This window comes from Trachypithecus francoisi, unplaced genomic scaffold (assembly GCF_009764315.1).
Source record: "Trachypithecus francoisi isolate TF-2019V2 unplaced genomic scaffold, Tfra_2.0 Lachesis_group6, whole genome shotgun sequence".
Classification (NCBI taxonomy): Eukaryota; Metazoa; Chordata; class Mammalia; order Primates; family Cercopithecidae; genus Trachypithecus; species Trachypithecus francoisi.
The window spans coordinates 108,147,376-108,174,928 of record NW_022681471.1 but is presented as its reverse complement, the minus strand read 5'-3'; the positions used below and the strand labels follow the sequence as shown (position 1 = coordinate 108,174,928).

Sequence of the window (27,553 nt, the reverse complement as noted above, 5' to 3'; positions counted from 1 at the left end):
ACCAAACAAAAATAAATAACAACAAAATTCTGATTTAATTCAAGAAACACAGATTCATTTTTGCTTGGTTTTTCTTTGTTATTCTAAAGAATCATGAACCAATATTTTTTTTAATTCCTAACTATTGCTATCCTGGAGAACACCTTAACTACGTAGAGTAACCATTTATAGAATACAATTGAAGTCTGCAGCTGCTCTGGAGATAAATGCCTATTTCTTTTCAATGTTGGCTGAGGCCCTCTCGAATTATTTACCTCACATGTGCTGTATTTACATCAGACCACCCCAAACACACCTTCCAAATTAGGTTAAAATCTGTGTCACCATTTTCATGTAACATAGAAACTTAATTTTATTTATAGAGATTTTATTCATTTTATCACATAGTTACTATTTGCCTTCCTGGTTTATGATTCCAGTTTCTGTGCAATTCCACTGTTATGTGAATAAGTACCCTATGTGTTTAATTCTACTAGATATCCCATCACTAAAATACAACCATAACTTGGGCTTATTCAGTTCTTTGGTACCCCGCCATACCTCCCATTAGGTAAGTTTCTCATGCAAGATATTGACCATAGTATGATGCATTCTGAACTTGCCTTGGCTATTAATACACAGGTATATGTCTTATATTTGAAATGAAATAGCATTTTGTATATTATAAGCATACTGATTTGGGGGCCTATTTATTGTACGAGTAGCAAAAAATAAGATTGTACTTTTGAAGACTATATGTGGATATGTAGTATCATGAATGGCTGCTCTACTTTATCAAATTCAGAATTAAAATAAGATTTAAATAATTAAAAATAGAGGACTTTTCAGTTTATGGATTTTCTTATTATCTTAAAAAAACATGATAGTGAGGTTTCCAGCTGAGAGGAATGGTTGGAAAAACATTTTGTTCCAGTTAGTTAATTCTTCCCTACATGTGCTATATTCATCATATCCATTTTAAAAGTAAATGAACCATCTCTATCTCCTCTTGCATTTGTGGCAAACTCTTGCTGTGCCAATTTCAGATTACATGCATCTTAGGGAGAATAAGATGTTCTAATCTTGATTATAATTTGAAGTTAAAAGAATAAAATTAGTTCAATACTAAGACATTGATACGTTGCAGTAGTCAGACTGTCATTACCTCTTTTGACAAAATAGAAAAACATGTCTATACACAGGATAATAAGTTCCTGCATTAAAATGCATAATGCTATAAATGCTACTAGATTTCAACTCAATCAAGAAATCAGTTTATGGAAGCTGAAATTTGTTAATAAATATGCTGCTACTTGAGAGTTCAACCATTTTGCAAATAATTATAGCAAACTTCCAACGAAATGATTTTCATTATGAATGGAGATACTTTCCAAGTGAGGATATAAGAATAGATAATAAACACATGAAAAGATGCTCAGCACCATTCTTCATTGGGGAAATGTAAATTAAAACCACAATGAAACACTATTATACACGTGTTAGAATGGCTAAAATCTGAAAGACTGGTCATACCAAGTGTTGTAAGGATATGGAGCAAATAGAACACATAAGCATTGCTGTTGGAAGTGAGAAATAGCATAATCATGTTAGAAAATGCTTGATAGCTTTTTAATAAAGTTTGATAGTTTTTAAAAATATAGGTCATGGGCAAATAGATGTATGCTTTATAGATGCTTTATTATATCTATTTACCCATAACCAACATTGTAATCCCAGGTATGTATCCCAGAGAAATAAAAATATATGTCAACACAAAAGACTTGTTCGTGAATATTCATGGCAGCTATATTCATAATATTCCCCAACTGGAAACGAATAAAGTGTGCATCAATAGGTGAATGGATAGTGGTCCAACCATACAACAGAACACAATTTAGCAATAAAAAGCAACAAGCTACAGATATACACAAGACTATGGATGAATTTCAAACCATTCTGTTGAACAAAAGGCCAGACGTAAAAGTACATAGACGTTACTATGAAGACCAAGCTCTGGTGATAGAAAACAGATCAGTCATCGTCTGCTCATGCGGGAATCTTCTGAGATAAGGGGAATATTTTATACCTTGTAGCTTAGAAGAAATGTTATAGAGCTCCAAACCTCAGCATGGAGAAGTTTAATTTTGAATTATGAGACAATCTAAGCATTCAGGCTTCAGAGATTTTTTTTAAAAAGATGGGGGGGAGGCCACAGTGTGGGAACATTGGAAAGTTAGGACTAGAAGTCCCTTGTGAAAATAGAAACAGGAATGAATGGAAAAGCATTCATTCATACCATCAACAACCAAATAGTTTATTAGAGTACAAATGACGAGCCAGACTGTTCCAGGCATTGAGGATACAGACGAAGTACCTGGCCTCATCGAATGTACACTTACTTCAGTGGGCTGAGACATACAGTAAACAAATGTCAAATAAACATGATGAACACAGATCAGCAATATAAAGGAAATAAGAGCATCCAGACAGGAAAGATGGCACAGATCCATTTTTAGAGAAACCCTGGGGAAGGGTGTACCAGGTAGAAGAAAGAGTGAATGCAAAAGACAGAGGGTGACAGAGAGCTCACTTTGCTTCAGATTTGTATGATGAGTGTGGAAAGCCTACAGAGGCCTGTTTCTGTTGGAGCTTGAAGGCTACCATATGGTGTTTGGATTTTAACCAAAATGAAATGGAAAGCTATTATGGAGTTTTAAGTTAGAGAGTTGCATTATTTATTTGTGCCTTAAAAAGATCTCTTGTTTAATGTGTGGATCGAGGGAGAGAGTAAGAAGAACTAGCAAATAAGCTCATAAAATCTAATAAAAAGAAAGCAGGGAGACAAGTTAAGGAGTTATTGCAATGTGCTAGATAGCGAATCAGGGTATCTTGACTCATCAAGGTGGCAGTAGGGATAAAGGGAAGTGGACAATTTCAAAATACATTTTGGAGGTGGATGTGACAAATAAGACATGGAGGAATGAGTGAAATGGACAAATCACGGTGATCCATGAACAAATCAAGGTGATCCAAATCAAGGTGATTCACTCATTGACAAATCAATGAGTGAAATGGACAAATCAAGGTGATCCATGGGTCTTGCCTGAGATTCTTGCCATTTACAGAGATGGCAAGGTCTGGGTGTATAAGGCAAGGATCAGGTGAAGAGAGACTGTTTACAAAGGTGCAGAAAGTATAAGGAGAACAGTAATGATAGTGATGTACTCCCAGGCAAGTACCAACAAGAGGTTATTACTGTCCTTAGAAAATAAGTAGCAAGGAAAATGAACCATTAGGGTACTTGTATGGAGAAGCCTTCTCATAGGAGATGAGGTCTTCACTAGAGGAACGCAACAAACCCACAGAAACCTGGGAGAGGAACCTTCGTTCTTGTAGCTGGGGAACATTCACATTGACCAAACCCAACCAGAACCTGGAGAGACAGGGTGAATGAGGGGTGGTGGGAAATGGAGGATGGGTGGTCTGGAGTACTCAGAGCAAATGAGAGTAAAACTAGAAGGCAAAGCAAGAGACCTGGCACAATGCCCATATTCTGAATTCTGTATAGTTTAAAAGTGCAATAAAATTTTCCTAACAATCTAAATTACAGCCAACAACATAGAAATTTTGCAACAACATAGAAACTTTTGTTGCCAAGAAGACTAATTTGGAAGGCTTTGCTAGTTCTATATTAGTAATGTGTTATTTTTTGAATACCTAATAGAGGAAGCCTGTCCCCTGAAAAGTGTCCTTGTAAGTAGTCATTATTTAGTTAAGAAGTAACCCATCAGGAAAAAAGTAAAGAGAAATTATGAGCTGCACAAAAGCTGAAGACAACTTTAGTGTTACAGAAAATCTTGAGAGTACTAGACAGATGGAAGTGGAGAATGCATCCGTTTCTTTACCATTAAGACCTTGCCTAGGTGTTTTTGACATTTTGAGCTGAGATAAGAAAGTCAGGTTTTATTCCATATGCTTAAAGTCTTTACTATGTTTGTCAGTATAACTTAATCTTTTTAGTTACCACAGGTAATTCTGTTACTACATTTTGCTAGAATTGTCTAACAAAAACAGTATCCTTATGTTTCATAAAACGAGCGATTCAAGGGTCACATTGGCTAGTACAAACTGTTTAGAAAGTTTATTTTGCCAGAAGACACTATTGTCAAAGCACTGATTTCAGTTTATTGTGATACCCCCATTTAAAACATATATTTAATGTTTGCTTGGTATTTGTTGCTCAGTGATACTTTATTGTCTGTTGCCATGCACTGACTGATTACTGACAGGTAAGTGCATTGGAAGAAACCATGATTTAAATTGTGTATGTGAATGTATAAATTATTCAGTGAAGCAATAGAATCTGCATTTATTCAGAAATAAAGAACATTCATTGATTCCACAAAGATTTATTGAGTGACTACTATGTACCAGGCATTCTTTTAGGGGTGTGTGCTATGTCAGTGAACAAAAGAGACCTAGATTCTTGTGCTTGTACATATGACATTCTAGCAAGGAAACACAGACAACAAAAAATACATATAATAAAAATAAATCATAGTATGTTAGAAGGTGATATATGCTAAGAAAAAAATACAACATGCACAAAATGAAGCAATATTCATCAAGGCAATGAAGCAACATTATCTGCACTCTAAACTGATCTCCCTGAATTCATAATGGAACCTTTTGCAGTTTTCATATACATCAATTTTTTTTCCCTTTTATTTTTAGTTGACATGTGATAATTGTACATATGGATGGGGTACAGAGTGATATTTTGATACACATATACAATGTGTAATGACCAAGTCAGTGTCATCCATAACCTTGAGTATTTATCACTTCTTTGTGTTATGAACATTCAAAATCTTCTCTTCTAGCTTTTTGAAAATATACATTCAATTATTTTTAATCATATTCACCCTACAGTGCTACAGAACAGTAGAATTTATTCTTACTATATAGCTATAAATTTGTATTTGTTAATCAACCTCTACCTATTCATACATCAATTCTTAAATGGCCAAACCAAAATCTTTATCAGAAATCACTGGTACTTACATGGTTGGTATGTTAAAGTTTGGATCACTAAATAAATTTAGAGTAATAGGCTGATCCTAAAATTTCATTGATAAACTTGTCATAATTAACTTTTTTTATGACAAAGAAAGCAAAACAGAATCATTGAGATAATTTCATTTTATAATAAACTAGTTCAGGATATGTTTATCCTAGCTATTTATTGGGGCATCATTTGTCTTACTACATTTGCATATGCTAAAGGCATTGAATCTGGAACACAAAGGAAATAAATGCTCATTGTTCGTTTTTTAAGAAATTCTATTCACATGGGTTTTAATCCACATAGATGCCTCTTTTTAGTCTTGAATGCAAAAAGAAATTATCTTTTGAGTGTGTGTGTTAGCTTTCAAAAAATATATTCACATGAGGTTTAATTCACCTTAAAGTTTCTTTTCTATTATTGCTGAAGGAAAGTGTCATGATGCCAAGTCACTAAGCAAAGTTCTCCAATATGACAATTGTTAGAAATGTGAACCCAGTGCAGTTGTCCCCTTAAGCTGTGGGCAGAGTTCCCAGTTTTGAACCTGAACTCGTTCAGCCAAAAAATCTGTATTATGTGAGAGTCTATTACATGTGACTTCCTTTTGACCAGCTTTTTCCATGTTTAGACTCTCACTTGTATTCCAAAGTACACTGGAAAATAGAAAAAAATAGGATAATTCTGTTCTGGGTGATCAGTAACTTTGGAAAAATTCAATGTGTCTGGTTTTTTTCTGGCAATAGTTTAGGGTAAAACAACTTTCTTTTCAACACATTGAAACAACCTGTTTTCCCCAGAGCAATAGAGTTAGCATTTGTTATCAGATAAGTGATTCTTGTAATTTGTCTAGGCTTTCAACAAACTAGTGAAAAAAAATCTGCTTTCATTTACTTTTCATCTTTCTTCATGAGTTTTTTGTTTTTTGTTTAAATCTCAAATTGTTCTTAGAGACTGGGGGATGACCATCTAGCTCATAATAAGAATCTAACAGAAAATATACCATTAAGCATTTGAGCTTCTCAGATCAAAATCAATATTTAAGACCAAAATAATATTATGCAAGGTTTTCTGATCATAAAAAGAAAGATCGTTAGTCACTTCAGACAGAATGATTGTATCTTTAGTCATTGAATTAAAATTCATAAGTGTAATCCTCCTGATGAATTTTTCTCTGTCTGGTATTTTTCTATCAGGTTTATAACTCATGAGGCTAAAGCAAATTAGTGTCAACATTTTATGACCATATACTCGTTACCTTTCTGTTTCTTTACAAAAATAAAGTTGCTTTTTAATGTTTTGATAAATTTATATAATTTCTTTGGAAACATCACCACTAGGATTTACCATGAATTATAGCAATATACTTAGTGCTGCTTAGAAAACATTTCATCCCTTTCCCTGTTTTTTGTGTAGGTTTATTTCCTTTTAATGTCTGTTTAATTCCCCTTATTTAAAGCCTGAGTCTCAAATATTCATGATTTTTATTACAAACTATAAAATATGTGCTTAATGCCATTATCCTTTTCAAAATCATCTTGAATCTTTATAGTTTAATCACACATCTTGCCTGTAACTAAATTTAAAACTCTCTGGTAAAACAAAATGCCTAAACATCTTGTATAATGATATATATGACTTTTTAGCAATGGTTACACTTCTGACTTTATAAAACTATGTTACTTAGCTTTTTAAGTTACATATGCCAATTATATGTATCTAATAAAACTAAACTGGATTTTAGATATTGAACATTTTTAAAGCCAACAACCTTGGTGCTATCCTTGGTTTTTCCTCTCCTACCGCCTCTTGTATCTAATCCATCAATTCCTCTTAGTTTTATCTCACAATTGACCCTGTATCTGTCCATAAGTCTTCTGTCATCCTCTTTATTGCAAGCTTCCCCACTGGTCTCTCATTCATTCTCCACACAGCAGCAAAAGCCACTACTTTACAGTAAATGGTGTGAATCATTCTTCTGCTTAAAACTGCTCAATTACTTCCTGGAATCAAGTCCAAACTCCTTATCATGGCTGCCTAAGGCTAGTCCATATAACTAGACCTTGCTTCTTTCTCTGATCTCATCTCCTGCCACTTCCCTTTCGGGTCACATACCAAGCTCATTTTCATCTTGGGACCTTGACTCTTGGTCATCTCTCTCTACTCCAAAACTCTTTCTCTGCCTCATGGTTTCTGCCTTCTCGTCTCTAAGGTCTCAGATGCCACCTCCCTAAAGAAGCCTTCTAACCATCTTGCCCAAGGTATCCCCAAGTTAATCTCTCTTAAATCTCTCTATGCTATTTATTTTATATCAGGGAGCGCCATCTGAATTACTTGTTTATTTGTTTGTTTGCTTCTCCACCTCCCCCAACCCCATTACAAGTTTCAAAAGAGCTCTTATCCGACTCAGTGCAATATCCAACATCCTAAGTCAGATTCTGGTGTATAATTCATGTTGCTTACAGATGTACTGAATGATAGTATATTAATATATCAAAATTCATGGCAGGTATCAAAAAATTAATTTGTTGAATCATTCAGTCTCATACATTTTCTTTTCTTTTTTTTTCTTTCCTTTTTTTTTTTTTTCTGAGATAGAGTCTCGCTCTTGTTGCCCAGGCTGGAGTGCAATGGCGTGATCTCGGCTCACTGCAAGCTCCACCTCAGTGTTCAAGCGATTCTCCTGCCTCAGCCTCCCGAGTAGCTGGGATTACAGGCATGAACCACCATGCCTGGCTAATTTTTTTGCATTTTTAGTAGAGACAGGGTTTCACCATGTTGGTCAGGCTGGTCTCAAACTCCTGACCTCAGGTGATCCACCCGCCTCGGCCTCCCAAAGTGCTGGGATTATAGGCGTGAGCCACCCTGCTGGGGCTGCTGCTTTTTTTTTGAGATGAGTCTCACTCTGTCACCCAGGCTGGAGTACAGTGTTGTGATCTGAGCTCACTGCAACCTCCACCTCCTGGGTTCAAGCGATTCTCCTGCCTCAGCCTCCCGAGTAGTTGGGACTACAGGCACGCGCCACCATGCCCAGCTAATTTTTGTATTTTTTTTTGTAGAGACAGGGTTTCACCATGTTGGCCGGGCTTGCCTGGAACTCCTGGCTCAAGTGATTCGCCCTCCTCGGCCTTCCAAAGTGCTGACATTACAGGCGTGAGCCACCACGCCCAGCCATGTCTCAAACATTTTCGTCTTGTGAAGCTATTTAAGTTTCCTGAAAATCACCTCACTCTTCTTGTACTCCTCTTCCTTAAACCAAGCCAATGGTCTCAGACTCTTCTGCTAATTCAAGTCACATTTCCTACCAGTAAACTTCATTTTCGTAAAATATTCAACAGCTCAGGAGAGATACATAAATCATGCTTGAACTGCCTTGCAAATAGCAAAGGAACTGACGGGCCATGTGCTATGATTTCAAGGGTTTTGGGAAGCATCTACCTCCAACTACTGGTCCTCACTGAGTCTTGAAATCCCACATTTAGAGTTTTATTTTCTTTTTTTAAAATTAAACAACAGAAATTTATTTTCTCACAATTAATGGTAGTTGGAAGTTCAAGATCACAGTGTTGGCAGGGTGGTTTCTTCTGACTGGTGTCCTTATTAGAAGTTTATTTCTTTAAGTTTTGACTCATGTTAAGATAGAAATACTCTTGGAATGATTAATGCGTTAAACTTGTCCAGCCACTTAGGTATAAGGTCTGAGGATCTTAAAGGGTATTTTGGGAAGGAAAAAAGAGCAAACGTCAGAATACCAGGAATCTAAAATACAGGCAGAAGAGAGCACCTAGAGGATGGGGGCCATTCAGAAATCCCAATCTGCTTGTAAGGCCGGTGTTAGTGTAACCTATAGCATTCTGGTTCTTTTCTGGCTCAGCTACTAAATGTAACTTTAAACATACCACTTAATCTTTATGCAAAAAAAAAAAAAAATTAAGAGATTTAGCTGGGTGATCGCTAAACAACTCCAGATCAGTGATTCCATACTCCATAATTTTATTCACAATCAACCTTTCTACTACTCACAGATACTAGAAAATATTAGAAAGTAGGTGTAATTAAGTGTTCTCGCCACAAAAATGAGAACTATGTGAGATAATGCATTTAACTAGTTAGACTGACTCTTGCACAATGTATATATACTTCAAAACATCATGTTATAAACAATTGAAACATAATTTTGAAAAGCCAGTATGATTTCTACAAATACAATAACATGGGACCAAACAGCAACAGGCCTCCAATTCACTATCTATCTATCTATATATATATATTTCATTTCACATATACTCACAGTGTTTCGTTCCACATCTATTCCCAAACTTGAATGCATGTGAGCATATGCACAAACAACATATACATCACCTACTTCACTGAGAAATTACAGCATTATTATTTATTCAAAGGTACTAACTCTGAGAAGAGTGAAACAGAAGGTACTTCTCTCTTACATAATGTCTATTTTCTGATTTCCTTTGTTATATTTCATTGTATTTATTAATATTAGGTTAAGCAAGAATGTACAAAGCCATAGCAGGTTGGGAAGGTTATCAAGAGACCATGTATCTTTTTCTTCAATTCAGTCTCTTTTCAGATTAATCATTCTTGGCTATTCTGTTTTTTAGGTAATTTACTTTTTCTTTTCACTTACTCACCTAATTAATCTATTAACAGAGTGTCAACAATTGCTGTTCACTAAAACTAATAAAAGACAACTACTTCGGTGATAATGTTGTATTTTCAAACAGGTCATGATTATACTTACCACATTATTACACTTACTACATTTATTACTTATATTTATTGCAATAATCATGATCACAAAAATGATCCATTGATTCTAACTCTCAGGAGGCACTCAATAAATATTTAGTCAATGAGTGAATAAATGCAATATTGGAATTAAAATACACTCTCAACATTTTAACCAAACGCTTTATTACAAAGCATGGGGGAAGGAAGCATAGGTTGGACTTTGTGCATTGAAACAGTTATATATTTTCTATAGCATGAAATGTTTTTCTCATTAAAATGCATATAATGTGTAGCTATTGCTTCAGGAGGACCTGCTGTGTCCTGTTAAAATTACCTTCACCAATCTGTGGATTAGCTAGCAGTAGGGGAGGATATGGCTGATGTTTGTCTATGTGTGTGTATTTTGATGATTGAAGAAAAGAAGTAATGGGGATTAGCATTCTGCTTTTACAAGTATAATTGTAAGTTTAACACAGGGACAACTTTATTTTTAGTGTTATACATCTGTGAATTATGATATGTTCAGGTCATGCTTTTTTGCATTCATTTTTTACTTTTATGGAGTTGGAGTAAAGCAACCCAATCTATGAATGAAATTCAAAACTGTACTTGAAGATGAAGGAAAATGGCATTATTTTTGAAATATTGAGTATAAACAAATTATCATAACTTTGTTAAAAAAAAGATACTTTACAAATATACTTAACTTAGTCTATTACTTCTCCAAATAGATGTTTTAAATGTTTTAAGCATCTGCTGTAAAAATTAACTGAGGCCGATTTGGATATTCAGCAATTATCACATTATTAGAGCAAAGTTTGGTAGAATTCTACAGTTAGAGACAGGTGGATGATTCACAGCAACCTTTTCTCCATAATCTTGCTACCAGGTGGCATGCTAAAATTAAAGCAAATCTGAGATTAAATAGACCAAGCTCTGTCAAATGCACCAACATTTAGTCACAAATAGGGCACAAAAGCAGTTATTGAACTTAAGCCTTTAAGTTCTCAGTCTCAATATATAGGAACTTCCACAAAAACCCTTACAAGAGAGGTTCATTATGAGGAGATCAGCCAGCCTCCTACGTCACATCAGGGACAGAATCTTCCATTAAATCGAATAGAGGGTAGACCAAAGGGAGTTTAGACCTAGACCTAGTGCACTTACCTAATGGTATTAGACTTCCAGCCTTGACGAGTCTTAGCTTCATTCATGATAAGGCTCATAAAATCTACATAGCAACTGAACATTTTGAACACCACTCATTTCATCAACAAATAATTATTTCAAGCATGCCTTTTGTGAATTAATGAAACCTCTGTGTAGATTTTGATAATGATACTTGAAATTCTTAGGTGGCATTTTTAGAGTATAAATTCTGGATTCGAGAACATAAAATTCTAACCACCTTAGGAGTAGGAATCAAAGTTATATACAGATACATAACTTATAGTGAAGTGTTTTAAAGTAAATTAGCACATCTACAGCACAATAGCTTTTCAGATAGGTTTGAACTATAATGTTATATCTACATTAGAGAGATATTAATTGAAATAAGTAATACTTCATAGATATCCTATATGTGTTATATAATATATCTATATCTAAGTCATCTATATCTATCTATTACATATTTATCACCTATTTACCTATCTCTATATACATATCATTGTAGGAGTAGAAATCACAGAAAATGAGATCATTTGAACCAATGGCGTGATTTGTGTCATTTAAATAATCTTAAATTTCAACCATATAAGCTCTTAGATACTCAAATAATGCAAATTCTACAGGTATCTGGAGTAATCTCTTCCAACATTTTTTGTTTTTGAGACGGGGTCTCACTCTGTCACCCAGGCTGGAATGTAGTGGCACAATCTCGGCTCTCTGTAGCCTCAACCTCCTGGGCTCAAGTGATCCTCCCACCTCAGCCTCCTGAGTAACTGAGACTACAGGCACTTGCCTCCACACGCCAGCTAATTTTTGTGTTTTTAGTGGAGGCGGGGTTGTGCTGTGTTGCCCAGGCCAGTCTCAAACTCCTGGACTCAAGCGATCCACCTGCCTCAGCCTCCCAAAGTGCTGGGATTATAGGCATGAGCCGCTTGGGCTGGCCTCTTTCAACTTTTAACTCTATTGATTGCATATAAGTTTTTTTAAATGTGTTGGTTGTTGAAGAAGACCAAGTCTGAACTCAAACTGGGTTCTTAGAAAGCTTTGAAAGGAAAACAGGGACAAATTAAATGTCTGCCTCTCTCCAAAGGGAAAGTCCCTAAAAGAGAAAAGTTTAAAGACATCAAACAAGGCCTTGGAGAATAGTTCTGGTGCTTGCCTAAAAGTTAGGTCTAGAAGTAGAGTCATAAGTAAAGTTTCTTGGCAACTTTTCAATCCAGCTAGAGAGATGCATTATGACCACTGATAATGGTGTGCTTTCTACCTCTCAGTTTACCCTTTGTAAATAACTCAAATGGTTTGCTTTGAATTGGTATATTTATTTATTTATTTTCCTTCTGGGAAACCACCTCTCCTCATATTCCCGAATAAACTGTTTTCCTATCATCAGCTATATATAAAGGCTTTAGATATCAACAGAACTTTCCATAATATCTCTTCTAAGGTGAAAGTTTCAGAATAAATCTACCTAAGATTGAATGCTCCTTAGGTGGAACCAATGAGCCTCATGCTACCTACATGCCTATGACAAACAAATTTTTATTTCATACGCATACTCTGCAGAACATTGACTTACATATCCAAATACCTACTAGAAATCTACTCCTGAAAATCCAGCAGACAATTCAGCCACAACATTCAAAGCAAAAATAGTGGTTTCTTGCCCGGCCCATTCTTCCCCATCTCAATTAATATTTTGTAACATACCCACTGTTACTCAAGCCAAATACGTAAGAGTCATTCTGTATTTCTCTCCAACCCTTATACTCAACAGCCAATCTATCATCATTTCTTGTGAGTTCTACCTCTGCAACTATTCTTCCAGTGCAAGCTTCCATCAACTCTGACCTAGAATGTTGTATTTGTTATATTTTAGGCCTCCTTTCTTCTACTTCAGCTCTGTTTCTTTGGTCAACATAGCAAATGAATGATAATTAAAAGAAAATGAAAGGATCATATCACTTCCTTGTTTAAAACTCTCTTATAGCTTCTGTTTAAACATGGAAGGATCAAAATCCCTACCAATGCCCTACAAATCCCGCATCTCCGATCTCAGTTTCTCACATCCCACTAATTTTCTGTTCACTCTGGCCACACACAGTCTTTCCTCTTGTTTCAAATGGAAAATTGACATAGCGCAGGCTTAGGAGCTTTGCACTCACTGTTGCCTCTGCCTGGAAAGCTCTGGCCTCTGATAGTCGCCGGCATGGTTCCTTGATATCCAGGTCTCAGCTCAACTTTTACACTATGGTGGAAACTTCCTTACCACCTTTTCTTAAGTAGCTCAGCAATGCCCCCAGGCAGGCACTCTCTGCATCCTTACCAACCTTCTGTTTCCAAGGGATTTTTACTAAGTAAAAGTTTCTTGTTTATTTAGTTGTTGGTTATTGTCCTTCTACTCTAATTACAATGTAAATTCCCTAAAGTCAAAGATTTTGCCTCTCTTCCATTGTACTCTCCTTGCCTTGGCACATGGCAAGAGCCCAATGTATTCATAAGGAAATTAAGATTCCTACCTGGTAAGGTTATTCTTTAAAGAAAAGGAGAATCAAAGTGACCTTTTTCCAAAGTGGTTGAGGTCCTTGATATCTTGCTGGCAGATATCAGGATATCAAGATGCTGGCAGAACTGTTCTGAGAGCCTCAGAAATTGAACCATGCTATTTAAAATCAACTCTAAATTTAGAGAGTCACCAAGGGACCACTAGGATGAATCCTAGCATCTCTCATTTCCTCAGGCCCCCTCATCCTTCTGTTTGTGAAATCAATGCTGGAGGAAGATGGGTGGCATCACATTCAATGACAAGGATGCCCTGTGATAATTTGCATCGTTTCCAAAGAGGATTAAAAGGGGCTGGGTGCAGTGGCTCACACCTGTAATCCCAGCACTTTGGGAGGCCAAGGTGGGCAGATCACTTGAGGTCAGGAGTTCGAGAGTACCCTGGCCAACATGGTGAAGCCCTGTCTGTACTAAAAATCCAAAAATTGTCCAGTCATGGTGGCACGCACCTGTAATTCCAGCTACTTGGGAGTCTGAGGCAGGAGAATCACTTGAACCTGGGAGGTGGAGGTTGTGGAGAGCTGAAATCGTGCCACTGCACTCCAGCCTGGGCAATAGAGCGAGATTCCATCTCAAAAATAAAAACAAAACAAAAACCAAAGAGGATTGAAAGGGACTTATTGAAGCTCAGAGCCCTAAGGCAGTGGTTCTCAAAGCGTGGTCCCTGGGCCAGGAGCATCAGCACAGCTAAAGAACTTTGTTAGAGATACAAATTATCGGGGCTTGGCCCTGACTTGGAGAATCAGAAACTTTAAACCTGTTTGAACAAGCTCTTGCTAAACTGTGAGAACTACTATGCTAAGACAACAGTGCCAACCTTGATTGCATTTTACGATTACCTGCCAAGCTTTTACAATTTCTCAGGCCTGAGCCCCTCTGCTACAGGTTCTTAGCTGGTCTGCCATGAATGAGATCTCTGTATTATTTAACTTCTACTAAGTGATGCTGATGGATCGCCAAAGTTTAGAATCATTGCCTCAGTGTGGGAGCAGGGTAACTTCAGGTATATCCAGGTACTTTATAGATTTTCATCCTGAAAAGAAATATAATTTGGAATTCAAACATTGCTTGCCTCTCGGTTTTACAGTAGGGGAGAAGGGAAATGACTTGGCCTAAAACACAGCATATGGTTGTAAATGCTAGTGTTGTATAGCCTCATCCAAAGCACCAATTCATAGAGAAGTACATTAAAGCAGTGTAATGTTCAAAACCAAGTTCCATAGTAAGCATCTGCTATAATAGAATGACTTATTCCAGAAGAGAAGTTTCATTTCAAGAGAGCTTATCATGATATCAAATATGTTTTGAGTTAATGAAAACACAGGAAGCACCAAGTTAATAGGGCAATTTTAAACCATAAAACCTAATTTAACTGCACTAAGAATGATAATATAATGCTCTGCACCGAAGGAGGTTTCACAACCTGATTGATCAAATGGAGAATTACTAGGATGCTGCGTCGCATCTTCCTTGAAGAAGCTAAGTTGAATGGAGAGGCAGACTTCCTTAGAATGCGGTTATTTACTTCTTAATTAAACAAAGAATGATTAAAAAGAGATTTCACTTTATAAGGCCACAGAACAGCTTGTTTGATAAAATTGTTATAAGCCTCCAGACTTTCATTTCTACTTTAATATTGATTCCTTATATTCATTTTCAGAAATATTTGAGAAGAAGTTATTCAGGTTCTTGTTTATATATTTGCTTTTTTAATTGTTAGATGTAAGATACAGTTGAAATGTCAGGAAGGAGAATGTTTATTTTCACAATAAAAAACTTACTTTGTGTAATATTGAAGCTATCCATTCTGATATAACATAATGTTTTATTTTGGCTGCTTAATTTCAAATTGAATTATTTAATGGAACAATTAAAAGTCAATACAAATGAAACAGAGCTACTTGTTTTTCTCAGTTTATGGATGTGTTATAAGGTGTAAAAACAGCTGTTTCATTATACTTTTCTTGAATTGAATAGCCGTAGGGCTTTCTTGAAATCATATTTGATCAATAGCTCTTTCTTTTATAACTTCTTCGATATAATTTACTTCTAAGTAACATTTCCTTTACATATAAAAATTGATTATTACTGTCTTGTGTTAAGAACTTTTCATAGGTCTCCTTAATTCATCAGAATGCCCATATTATGATTAGCAAAACCAATTAGGCCATTTATCACAGAGAATATTGGAAACATGCTATATGCAAAGCATTGTGTTATAAGTAGTTCGACATTCTAATTTTGAAATTAGACTAAGAGCGTCATACATTTAGAAAATGTGGATAGTTAAGTTTAAATTTAAGTTAATAAAAATTCAATAATATTACAGTTTTACTTCCTCAGTCACACTAGGCACATTTCTTAGACTCAATAGCTGTGTGTGGCTAGTGGATACCATACTGGACAGTGAAGATACAAAACATGTCTATCATCACAGAAAGTTTTGCTGGACAGGCAGTGCTGTATAGGCTAGTTAGTGAGGAAATACATTTTTAAAAAGCATTGTTCCCTGGGGCATTACAGGATAAATTTAAGAATTCTGTTTCATAAGGAAATATTATGCCACACATGGAGTATTTCTTAAAATAATTGACCCTCTAGAAGAAGAGGCCTAAGTGTACAGCCTGTTCATTTCCTATCAGAGTTGGTTGCCTGGAAATGTTGTACATCTCAGTTTCATAACAAGGTCATAAATGTTTTGAAGGCCATATCCTCTGTTCTATCTACCATCCCCACAGCACAAAGAAATAATTATGTGCATAGAGTGGACACTCAATGAATCTTTACTAAAAGCACCAAAGTAATATGAGACAAGGAGATACTACACAAATTTCAACCTTTGAACTTGAACAGTAGTTTGTAACTCCTGGCCCAATCTAGCACTAGATTGTAGGCTCCTGATGAACAACTGTAGGCCATGATCTCCCTCCGTTTCAGGTGCCTTGTGGTAAAATCACATGACCACTGAACCCCCTACCACTCCCTGAACTAGATGCTACCTACACCAACACAGAGCCCCTTTCCCCATAATTCCTTCCTTATCCCTGGTCCAGGACCAGCCAGCCTGAACATAGACTGACAAACTTCTCATGATTCAATTATCTAACTTAAGTTACCATATGACTTCCTTCAATAAAAGTTACCCATTTTGAAATCTCTGTGTTTCTTTCTGTATTATAGGAGACTCATATCCCAAATACACAAACACACACACACACGCACACACACATATATACAGAAAAGCGATGATAAAATCCCTCCTGCCAAATTAGCAATATAGTTTTGTTTCAAAATATTTATGCATAAATTTCTTAAGGTATTCTGACCTTTAATTTGAAATTTAATTCAATAAAGATTACATTATTCAGAAAAAACTCATCTTTGGCCAGGCGCGGTCGCTCACACCTGTAATCCCAGCACTTTGGGAGGTCGAGGAGGGCTGATCACCTAACGTCAGGAGTTCGAGACCAGCCTGACCAACATAGAGAAACCCCGTCTCTGCTAAAAATAAAAAAATAAAAAAATAAAAAATTAGCCAGGCATGGTGGCGCATGCCTGTGATCCCAGATACTCGGGAGGCTGAGGCAGGAGAATTGCTTGAACCTGGGTGGCGGAGGTTGCAGTGAGCCGAGATCACGCCATTGCACTCCAACACTCCAACCTGGGCACCAAGAGTGAAACTCCGTGTAAAAAAAAAAAAAAAAAAAAAGGAAAGAAAAGAAAAGAGAGAGAGAGAGAGAGAGAAAGAAAGAAAGAAAGAAGAAAACTCATCTTTGAATATTAGCTTATAATTTAAAGACACAAAAACAGCTTCGTTTCTAGATTCAAGCAAGGCACGTATTTCCAAAGTATCTCTTCATGGTTGCCCCAAATACTGGATCTCCTTTCCTGTTGGACTGTATGTATCTGAAATGTACAGAGATTATTGGAAAAGAAGTTAGGGTAGGGACTATTGATACAATTTTGTTCTGAAAATCTTCCCTTAATACATCACAAGGGTTTTGGGGGCAGATGTTTGGAGGGCATGATTTTTAGGGCTGAACCAGCACAAGTTGAAAGCGATGCCTGGACACCTGTTAAGCCCTTCTGTGCCATCTGCTTACAGGACTGTACACATGACCTTAAAATCGTTGCTGCTTTTCGAGGTCATTTTACTAGGATTGAGACTACACCCCCCACAACCCATAAGACTTAAAAAGAGATTTATCTCAGAAGGGCGTTGTCTCTAAGCGTGATCTTCATTTTTATGAGCTGAGCTTGAAGTTCCTGACATTTAGAAACGATAATGTGTTGATGTGACATTCTTTCGAATAATCCTTCTAAGTTTTATCAGCTTTGCAAAATGTTACTAAGTGCTAGCATTTAGTTTATGAAATGTTTTAACTATTGAGAAGGTGATGTTGGTCAGTCCTTAACTAAGATCAATCAAAGTTAGTTTAGTAGGTGACTATTTTACAAGTGGCATGGTGGTGGTGTTCCTCAAAGGTTTTGGAGAGATATAAAAGGGCTCTCTAGTTGTGGTTTTAAGTGACATACTCAATTTTATATCCTGTTAACGTTTTTATACCATAATATATTTTAAAATTGCTATTTGGAATTACAGGAAATGTTTAATTCACAAACCATTTTTAGTTACAGAAATACAATTCTATTATTGATATAATGAATTGAATGACTTTTAATACATCGTGATTTTAAAACCTTAAATATTCACGAGTAATATTTGAGAATTTTAAGAATAACATCCAAAAGGTCTGCGTGTTTATGTATATGTCTATGTTTGATCTGGTGGGGGCCATTGGCCAAAGTTTGATCCCAAGCATTTGAACAGCTTGCTCAGTATGTGCATCGTTGGGGAAAAAAATAGGCATGGGAGTGTTTAGTAGCTAGCCTCTAGTAGAATTGTCAGAGGAAAACTGTGATAGCAAAACCGAGAATGTGAAAAGCCAGATCGATGTTGTCCAAGCTTGATTTTTAGATGAGAAAGTAAAAGAGTATTTTGATTTAACATTTGAAATTATAATATTAGTAGCAATAAAATATACCGGCACTTCTGCAATTATATGAGGTGGCAGACCAGGTTTTTAAATATTTTGTTTTGCTTTAATTTTCAATCTCTCAAGGACCAATACTTCGGTAAAATACCATAAATATCAGTAACTGGAAACAACAATTTTACCAAAAAAAGAGTACAAAAATACAAGCCAGGGTTTTTAATATTGTTTTCATTTAACAGATATTATCACATTGCTATGAAATTTACTAAATGTTCACTGTCAATTTCTGTACTTTTATTGTAGAACAGCAAAAAGAATTTGTTAACTGGCTGTTCTCTGTAGGCTTTTTAAGTAGAATTGCTCTATGTCGCTGTGCATTAAATTTTGTGTTTGGATGTATCCTAAGGAAGCTATGAGGTCTCTGAGGAAAAACTATTTTATACACACACACACACACACACACACACGTGCATGAATTTTGTGCTTTTATTTTGATTATAACTTTTAAAAAGTCATACAAGTGTATTCTGCATCACTGGACTGACCAAAATGTACAGTTGCATAACGTAAGTGCTCAAATTTGTATTTATGTTTACAATGAAGTCAGCAACAAGTAGCATTCCTTTAAATGTCAGGGTCTGATAAATAAAGAATATGATACTTTGAACAATCATCTCTATAAATGGGAAAATTGGGCTTTAGATCTGAGTGTTTTAATTTCTACTTTAATATGCTTTATTATAGTTTTAAGATGACTGCGTACCAGAAATGAATTGATTTATGCAAATCTTTCATTTTGAAGCAGATTTTATAATTTTATAATATGTGAGAAAAGAATAAAACCAGACCCTTGATTGACACTGTTCTTTCAATCACAATTTATGTAACATTTTCCCCTGTGTCTACCACTTTTATATGCATAATTAAACATTGTAATGCTAAATCAGAAACCAAAAATGGAAAGTGCATAAAATCCCCTTGAACTATGAGTTTGGAGAACTGGCATTTTTTCTGGTTTGATCTGCTATAGGCTTACTGTTAGGGCCCGGAGAAGTGGTCAGGGAAAACATTAAATGTATTCAGGGTATGATCCATATTCTATTCTTAAATTTTATTCTGTTTATTTTGAGGGAAGAGAGACTGATATGGTTTGGCTGTGTCCCCACCCAGATCTCACCTTGAATTGTAGTAATCTTCACGTGTCAAGGGTGGGGCCAGGTGGAGATAATTGAATCATGGGGACAGTTTCCTCCATTCTGTTTTTGTGGTAGTGAATAAGTCTCTTGAAATCTGATGATTTTATAAATGGGAGTTCTCCTGCACAAGTTCTCTTGCTTGCTGCCCTGTAAGATATACCTTTGCTCTTTTTCTGCCTTCCACCATGATTGTGAGGCCTCCTCAGCCATGTGGAAGTGTGAGTCCATTAAACCTCTTTCCTTTATAAATTACCCAGTCTTGGGAATGTCTTTATTAGCAGCATGAGAACAGACTAATACAGATGCAAACGTGTGAAGTGCAGAATAAGATCCTACATGTCAATGGGCCAACTTGTGTGTTTTGTAATTAAATCTACTAGTTTAGAGAAAAGGAAGCTCAAGCTCAACACGGACTGGGTTCATCAGTGGTGGTCTCACCAAGGAACGTGATCAAACTTCAGTATAAATTGTATTTACGTCTCTTCTTAAAAAATAATTAAATAAGTGTTATTATTGTTTGAAAAGTTATTTAATACTGAGCATCTACACATTAATCATGATGGAAAAAATAATATTAAACTTTTGTATGTCCTGCTAGCTTAGGAAGAATGACTCTGACAATTAATTATTTCCCTTAACCATTGTGGTAAACCAAGTATTAGTTAATAGCAGATATTTTATTTGTAGATTTCAGTTTTTTTCACTATTTCTACTTTTCATACAATATCATTCTTCAAATGACAAAATAGTACTTAGTGAAGGATTTGGGAGCATGTTAAAGTTATTTTGCATTCATTGCAGCATTGCACTGAGACATATGTACTTCTATTTGTGTAATATATCACTCATCGTTTCACTCAGATATTGGAAATATTAAACATTTTATCAGATGGAGAATTCCTGGGGTCACATTGTAGCAGATGAGCTGGGATTGGTATACCTTCTCCAAGCTTCCTATTAAAATAGTTACACACACATACACGCACACACACACACACACACATGCACACACACACACACACACTCCAGTTTGAAATCTGTCTAGCCAAGACCGCAGTGCAAGATGTTAAAAGCACTCCACTTACTTTGGGCATATGCCAGGCCTGAATCTCTTATCATTGGAAAAACGATCTATATTTAAATTTTTCTAGATACTATCTATTACAATTATTCTATATTACCAAAGAATGGAAATATTTTCCTGAAAGTTCAGAGTAGCAATGTATTCCTTAAGCATGTTTCCACTTCAAAAGATAAAAAGTTTAGAAGACATCTCCATGTCCTCAAAAAGAAGGAAGAAAACATTATAATTATTGATTAAAAGCTGGGAGCCCTAGAAAGAAATGTTGGAGATGAATGACAATGATACAAAAGTATTTGTTAAAATGAGAAAAGAAGACAAGGAAACCCAAGTACAACTAGCGATCTAAAAGCTGCATGTAAATCTGTTATAGTTTGATATAACAGAGAAAGCTGAAGAAAATTGTATATAAGTAAGGAAGAGATGTTTATAGAGTGAAAATTATATATATATATATATATATAATCTATAGATTATAATATATACAGAAAGAGAGAGGGAGGGAGGGAGGGAGAGAAATAGAGAATGAGAGTGTGATGAAGGGCAGAGAATAGGGATCAGAAATATAACTAACTCAGTTGAAGGAACCAGAAAATGGGAGGGGGCAATATATTTGAATAACATAATTACAAATATGTAATAGGGATAAAAACATGTGTCTTTCTTTTTCTGTTGCTCTTGCTCTATGTACATGTGAGCACACATGCACACACATACACATACACACTTAACTAAGAAAGTTAAAGACTTTGTAGTTAAGTAGGGAATTTGTAGTATGTGGGGAATTTCAACCTTGATTCAGAATGACAGGCAAAGAATTCAAATGGAAGTATATGTGTATTCTTCAATGTGAGGATACATTGAAAACATAAGGAAGGCATAAAATGTATCCAAAAAATTTTAACCATACTAAATTCCAATTAAATCCAATTATGATTTTCTTCTTAAACTTGACGTTATTCTAAAGTTTATCTGAAAAATATAGCAAAGAATATGATTACAATTTTAAAGTAAGATAGGAGGACTTGCCATACTAAATAATATTATCATAGATCAATCATAGTCATTAAAACAATATAGTACTAACTTCAGGTGAGCAAGACAAGTCAAGGGACATAACAGATGGCCCTGAAATTGACTTTATCATATAAAAAGACTAATATTTAATTTTGTAAAGTATCATTAACCAATAGGGAAATAGCCATTTAAAGAATGTATATCCATTAGCCATTTACATATATAACTAATTAAATATATATTATATGGTTTGACTATGTGTCCCCACCCAAATTTCATGTGGAGTTGTAATCTCCAGTGTTGGAGGTGGGGACTGGTGGGAGGTGATTGGATCGTGGGGTGGAGTTCTCACAAGATCTGGTTGTTTACAAGTGTGTGGCACCCCCCCTGCACTTACTCCTCCTCCTGCTCTGACCACGTAAGACATGCCTGCTTCCCCTTTGCCTTCTGCCATGATAGAAAGTTTCCTGTGGTCTCCCCAGAAGCAGTCATGCATACTGTATATCCTGCAGGACCATGAGCCAATTAAACCTCTTTACTTTATAAATTACCCAGTCTCAGGTATTTCTTTATAGCAGTGCAAGAATGGCCTAATACAATATGTCACCGTTTAAATATATATAAACTCATTCAAATATGTATAAAACCATTTAAATACATGTATTAAAATAATTTTTATAATTTTTCAATTTCACATAATCTAGAGAGTTTATATTATAATTGAAACATGACAAATGAGAAAGCTATTGGTTAATAAATCTCTAGATAAAGCAAAACTTTTCAAGAATCTTTATTTAAGAATGAAAGGGAAAGGCTGGGCATGGTGGCTCACGCCTGTAATCCCAGCACTTTGGGAGGCTAAGATGGGCAAATCACCTGAGGTCAGGAGTTCAAAACCAGCCTGGTCAACGTAGTAAAACCCCGTCTCTACTAAAAAAGTAAAAATTAGCTGGGCATGGTGGCACGCACCTGTAATCCCAGCTACTTGGGAAGCTGAGGCAGGAGAGCCTCTTGAATGCAGGAGGTAGAGATTGCAGTGAGCCAAGAGCAAGACTCCATCTCTCAAGACAAAAAAAAAAAAAAAAAAAAATGAAAGGGAGGATCCTCACAAAAGGAAAGATGACTTTGATGCATTAAATAGAAAAGCATTTTTAACAACAGCAAAATAAATAAGATAAAAAGAGTATTGACTAATTAGGAAAATACCTTCAACAGGTATGATGAAATTTAATTTCTGATACACGAATTCTGCAAGTCAATTTTTATAAAGTAACAAAGCACATGATTATGCAATTAAATAAATAATAAGAACACGTAAAATAGCAAAGAAACATATGAAAACATACTCAACATCATGAGTAATTGGTAATCAAAGAAATGCTAAAGTAATAAGATACAATCTTTCTCCTGATAATTTTGTCAAAAATATTAAGGAAAATAGTCACCCTCATACACTGCTAGTCTGAATAAACTGTTTTTGCAGGACAGTTTGGTAATACCTATGGGGAATCTTAGGTCTAATAATTCATAATCTTGATCTAACAACTCAAATCTGGGAGTACATCCTTCAGAAAATAGACCCTTGCAAAGATTTATATAACAAGAGGTTTATCACATTGTTATTTATAGTAGCAAAAAATTGATTTACCAAAATAATAAATAGTAGAATAGTTATCTATGACCATTCAATGAAAACTGGCAACCCTTAAAAATATGCTTATTGGTATTTTTTTTGTTTTTGGAGACAGTCTCCCTCTATAGCCCAGGCTGGAGTGCAGTGGCGCGATCTTGGCTCCGTGCAAGCTCGGCCTCCTGGGTTCACACCGTTCTCCTGCCTCAGCCTCCCGAGTAGCTGGGACTACAGGTGCCTGCCACCTCGCCCCGCTAATTTTTTTTTTTTTTTTTTTTTTTTTTTTTTGTATTTTGTAGTAGAGATGGCTTAATGGTAATTTTTTTAGTAAGTGAACTAATCCTATTTTTTGGATTTGGATTGTCTTTTAAATAAGGTTTTACATATAATCTTAATCTAACACATCTAAGCACATTGTATTAAAGTAAATGTGTCTAATAATACCAATCTTTTAAAATTTATAGAGTCGCAATAAGGTTCGGTATGTTTCTTATTAATTTCCATCACCGCTCCATGTGTGCTTGGAAAGGTTTTGTATTCTGAAATTGTTGGGTACATAAGATCAAGTTTCTTCATTGTGGTTCCCAAATCTTATGTATGGTACTTTTTTTTTTAATTTTAATTTTTTGCCTGTTTTATCTATCAGTTGTAAGAAGAGTGTTGAAAACCTACAAGTAAGGTGGTTTATTTGTATATTTCTCTTCATATTCTGTCAAATATTAATTTATGTATTTTAACATATATATTATGTTCCTAAGTGAATAATTACATTTTCTCAGAATATATCTTCAGTATACCTTTCTGGTAAAGTGAAACTCTTACCATTATGTGGTGACTCTCTATCTCTAATACTATTCAGTGTTTAAAATCTATTTCATGTTTTATTAATATGGTTAAACCAGCTTTGTTTGTATTTTCTATATATAAATATTTTTATATGCCAGCCTGTATAGTTTTAATTGAGGTGTGCCTCTTATAAGTCCATTTTACTGGATTTGATATTTGCTTTGTTCCTGTATGACAGTCTTTGCTTTTCAACAGGAACTTTTAGTTAATTTTTAATTGTAATGACTAGTGTCTAGGATCATGTCAACCATATTCTGTTCCTGCTTTTTTTTTTCTTTTTTTTTTTTTTTTGAGGAGGGTGGGGGATGAGGGGATGGAGTTTTTCTCTTGTCGCCCAGGCTGGAGTGCAATGTTGCAATCTCAGCTCACTGTAACCTCTGCCTCCCAGGCTCAAGCGATTCTCCAGCCTTGCCTCCTGAGTAACTGGGATTACAGGCACCCACCACCACGCCCAACTAATTTTGTATTTTTAGTAGAGATGGGGTCTTGTCATGTTGGCCAGGCTGGTCTTGAACTCTTGACCTCAGGTGATCCTCCAGCCTCAGCCTCCCAAAGTGCTGAGATTACAGGTGTGAGCCACTGCGCCTGGCTCTGTTCCTTCTATTTACTTGACAATTTTATGTGTCCTTTCCTCTGATATCTTGCCTTCTTTCATAGTAATTGAGTTTGAATGTTTTTATACTTGATCTCTATTCTTTTCATGATCCTGCAGAAAATTGCACATACGCTTAACTTATGAAAATCTACTTTTAGCTATATCTGTACTCTCCTTCAGAACAATGTAAGTACTTAGAAGACTTTATTCCTGTTTCTCTGTATTTTAGTCATCTTTTATTTCTAATTCACAAACGGGACATTATCATCATTTCTTTATGCAGTCAATATTTGTTTGGAAACTCACTAGAATCTAAGCCCCATGAAGGCCAGAAGTTTTTTGTTTTTTTTTTTTTTTTGAGACGGAGTCTCGCTCTGTCGCCCAGGCTGGAGTGCAGTGGCCGGATCTCAGCTCACTGCAAGCTCTGCCTCCCGGGTTCACGCCATTCTCCTGCCTCAGCCTCCCGAGTAGCTGGGACTACAGGCGCCCGCCACCTCGCCCGGCTAGTTTTTTTGTATTTTTTTAGTAGAGACGGGGTTTCACTGTGTTAGTCAGGATGGTCTCGATCTCCTGACCTCGTGATCCGCCCGTCTCGGCCTCCCAAAGTGCTGGGATTACAGGCTTGAGCCACCGCGCCCGGCCAGGCCAGAAGTTTTTGTTGTGGTGGTTGTCAGTGTTATACTCCAAACACATAAAACAGAGCCTACACATAGTTATTGTGCCTAAATAATTATTAAATAGGTTGATTAAATATACCCAAGTAGTTAACTTTTTTTTTTAATTTTTGCTCATCGTACCTTCCTGTATTCCTCTGTGTTAGCTTTCGTTCTGCCTAAGAAGTAATTGTTTATAATCTCCTTCAGTAAGGGTGTGTTGGTACCAAATACTGTCTGTTTATTATGTTGCCTGAAATGTTCATATTTTGCTTTCATCCTTGAATAATACTTTGATAGTTATTTAGTTCTAAATTTTTTTAAGTAGAGTGTAGTATTATTCCACAGATCTTGACATTCATTGCTGCCTGTAAGAATTTGGTTGTTAGTTTTATTGTTATGCTCTTGAAGGTAGTCTGTCTTTTCTCTCTTATTTTAAAAGCTTTTCTCTTTGTGTTTAATTACATGTGATTTCACTATACATACACAGTAGCACATTTCCTTTTATTTATTATTTATGTATTTATTTTTATGGTGTCTTGCTCTGTCACCCAGGCTGGAGTGCAGTGGGTCGATCTCAGCTCACTGCAACCTCCTTTCCTCCCGGGTTCAAGCAATTCTCTTCCTCAGCCTCCCGAGTAGCTGGGATTACAGGCGTCCACCACCACACCTGGCTAATTTTTGTATTTTTAGTAGAGATGGGGTTTCACCATGTTGGCCAGGCTGGTCTCGAACTCCTGACCTCGTGATCCACCCACCTCGGCCTCCCAAACTGCTGGAATTACAGGCGTAAGCCACCGTGCCCACCCCACATTTCCTTTTATTTATCTTTTTTTGGATTCATTAATGTTCATGAATCTGGGAATGTCTTTCACTAGTTCTGGAAAATTCTCACCTATTTTTATTTCCAATATTATGTCAGCCTCATTCTCTTTCTCCCCTTCTCGTGGAATTCCACTTAGAAATAAGATATATTTTCTTATTCTATCCTCCATATCTCCAACCCTGGTCTATATTTTCCTTCTCTTTGATTTGTTCCTGCATTGTGGACAATATCTTTAGATCACTAATTGTTTCTTAGGTGTTTCTAATCAGCTGTTAAAATAGCCATTTGTTCTTATATTCAATAATTATATTTTTCTTTCTAAGACTTACAGACCTTTTTTATTTCCAAGTCTGCTTAACAATTTTACATAGTCTTTTATTTCTTAGTCATATAATGAACCCCTTCTTTTACTTTTTTTTTAAATATACTTTAAGTTCTAGGGTACATGTGCACAACGTGCAGGTTTGTTACATATGTATACATGTACCATGTTGGTGTGCTGCACCCATTAACTCGTCATTTACACTAAGTATATCTCCTACTGCTATCTCTCCCTCCTCCCTCCACCCCACGACAGGCCCCGGTGTGTGATGTTCCCCTTCCTGTGTCCAGGTGATCTCATTGTTCATTTCCCACCGATGAGTGAGAACATGCGGTGTTTGGTTTTCTGTCCTTTTGATAGTTTGCTGAGAATGATGGTTTCCAGCTGCATCCATGTCCCTACAAAGGACATGAACTCATCCTTTTTTATGGCTGCATAGTATTCCATGGTGTATATGTGCCACATTTTCTTAATCCAGTCTATCATTGATGGACATTTGGGTTGGTTCTAAGTCTTTGCTATTGTGAATAGTGCCGCAATAAACATACGTGTGCATGTGTCTTTATAGCAGCATGATTTGTAATCCTTTGGGTATATCCCCAGTAATGGGATGGCTGGGCCAAATGGTATTTCTAGTTCTAGATCCTTGAGGCCTTCTTTTAATTTTTAAAAATAAAAAGTACTTTTAAAACATGCTTACTTTATAATTAATTTTTAATGATTTCAATATCCCAGGACTTTGTTAGAATCTGCTGTCTGTATTCTCTACTTGTTCCCACTCCTGCTTGTTTGCTTCCTTCCTTCCCTCCTTTCTCCTTTCTCTCTTTCTTTGTAGTATGCTGCACAGTTAGGAAATACAGTCTAACAT

The 27,553-nt window shown here is 35.9% G+C and overlaps 1 protein-coding gene across 1 annotated transcript in view; it reads left to right on the top strand.

Annotated features, from left to right (window-relative positions):
* The window catches only part of IL1RAPL1 (interleukin 1 receptor accessory protein like 1), a 708,593-nt gene that overhangs the window by 531,492 nt on the left and 149,548 nt on the right, over window positions 1-27,553 (top strand).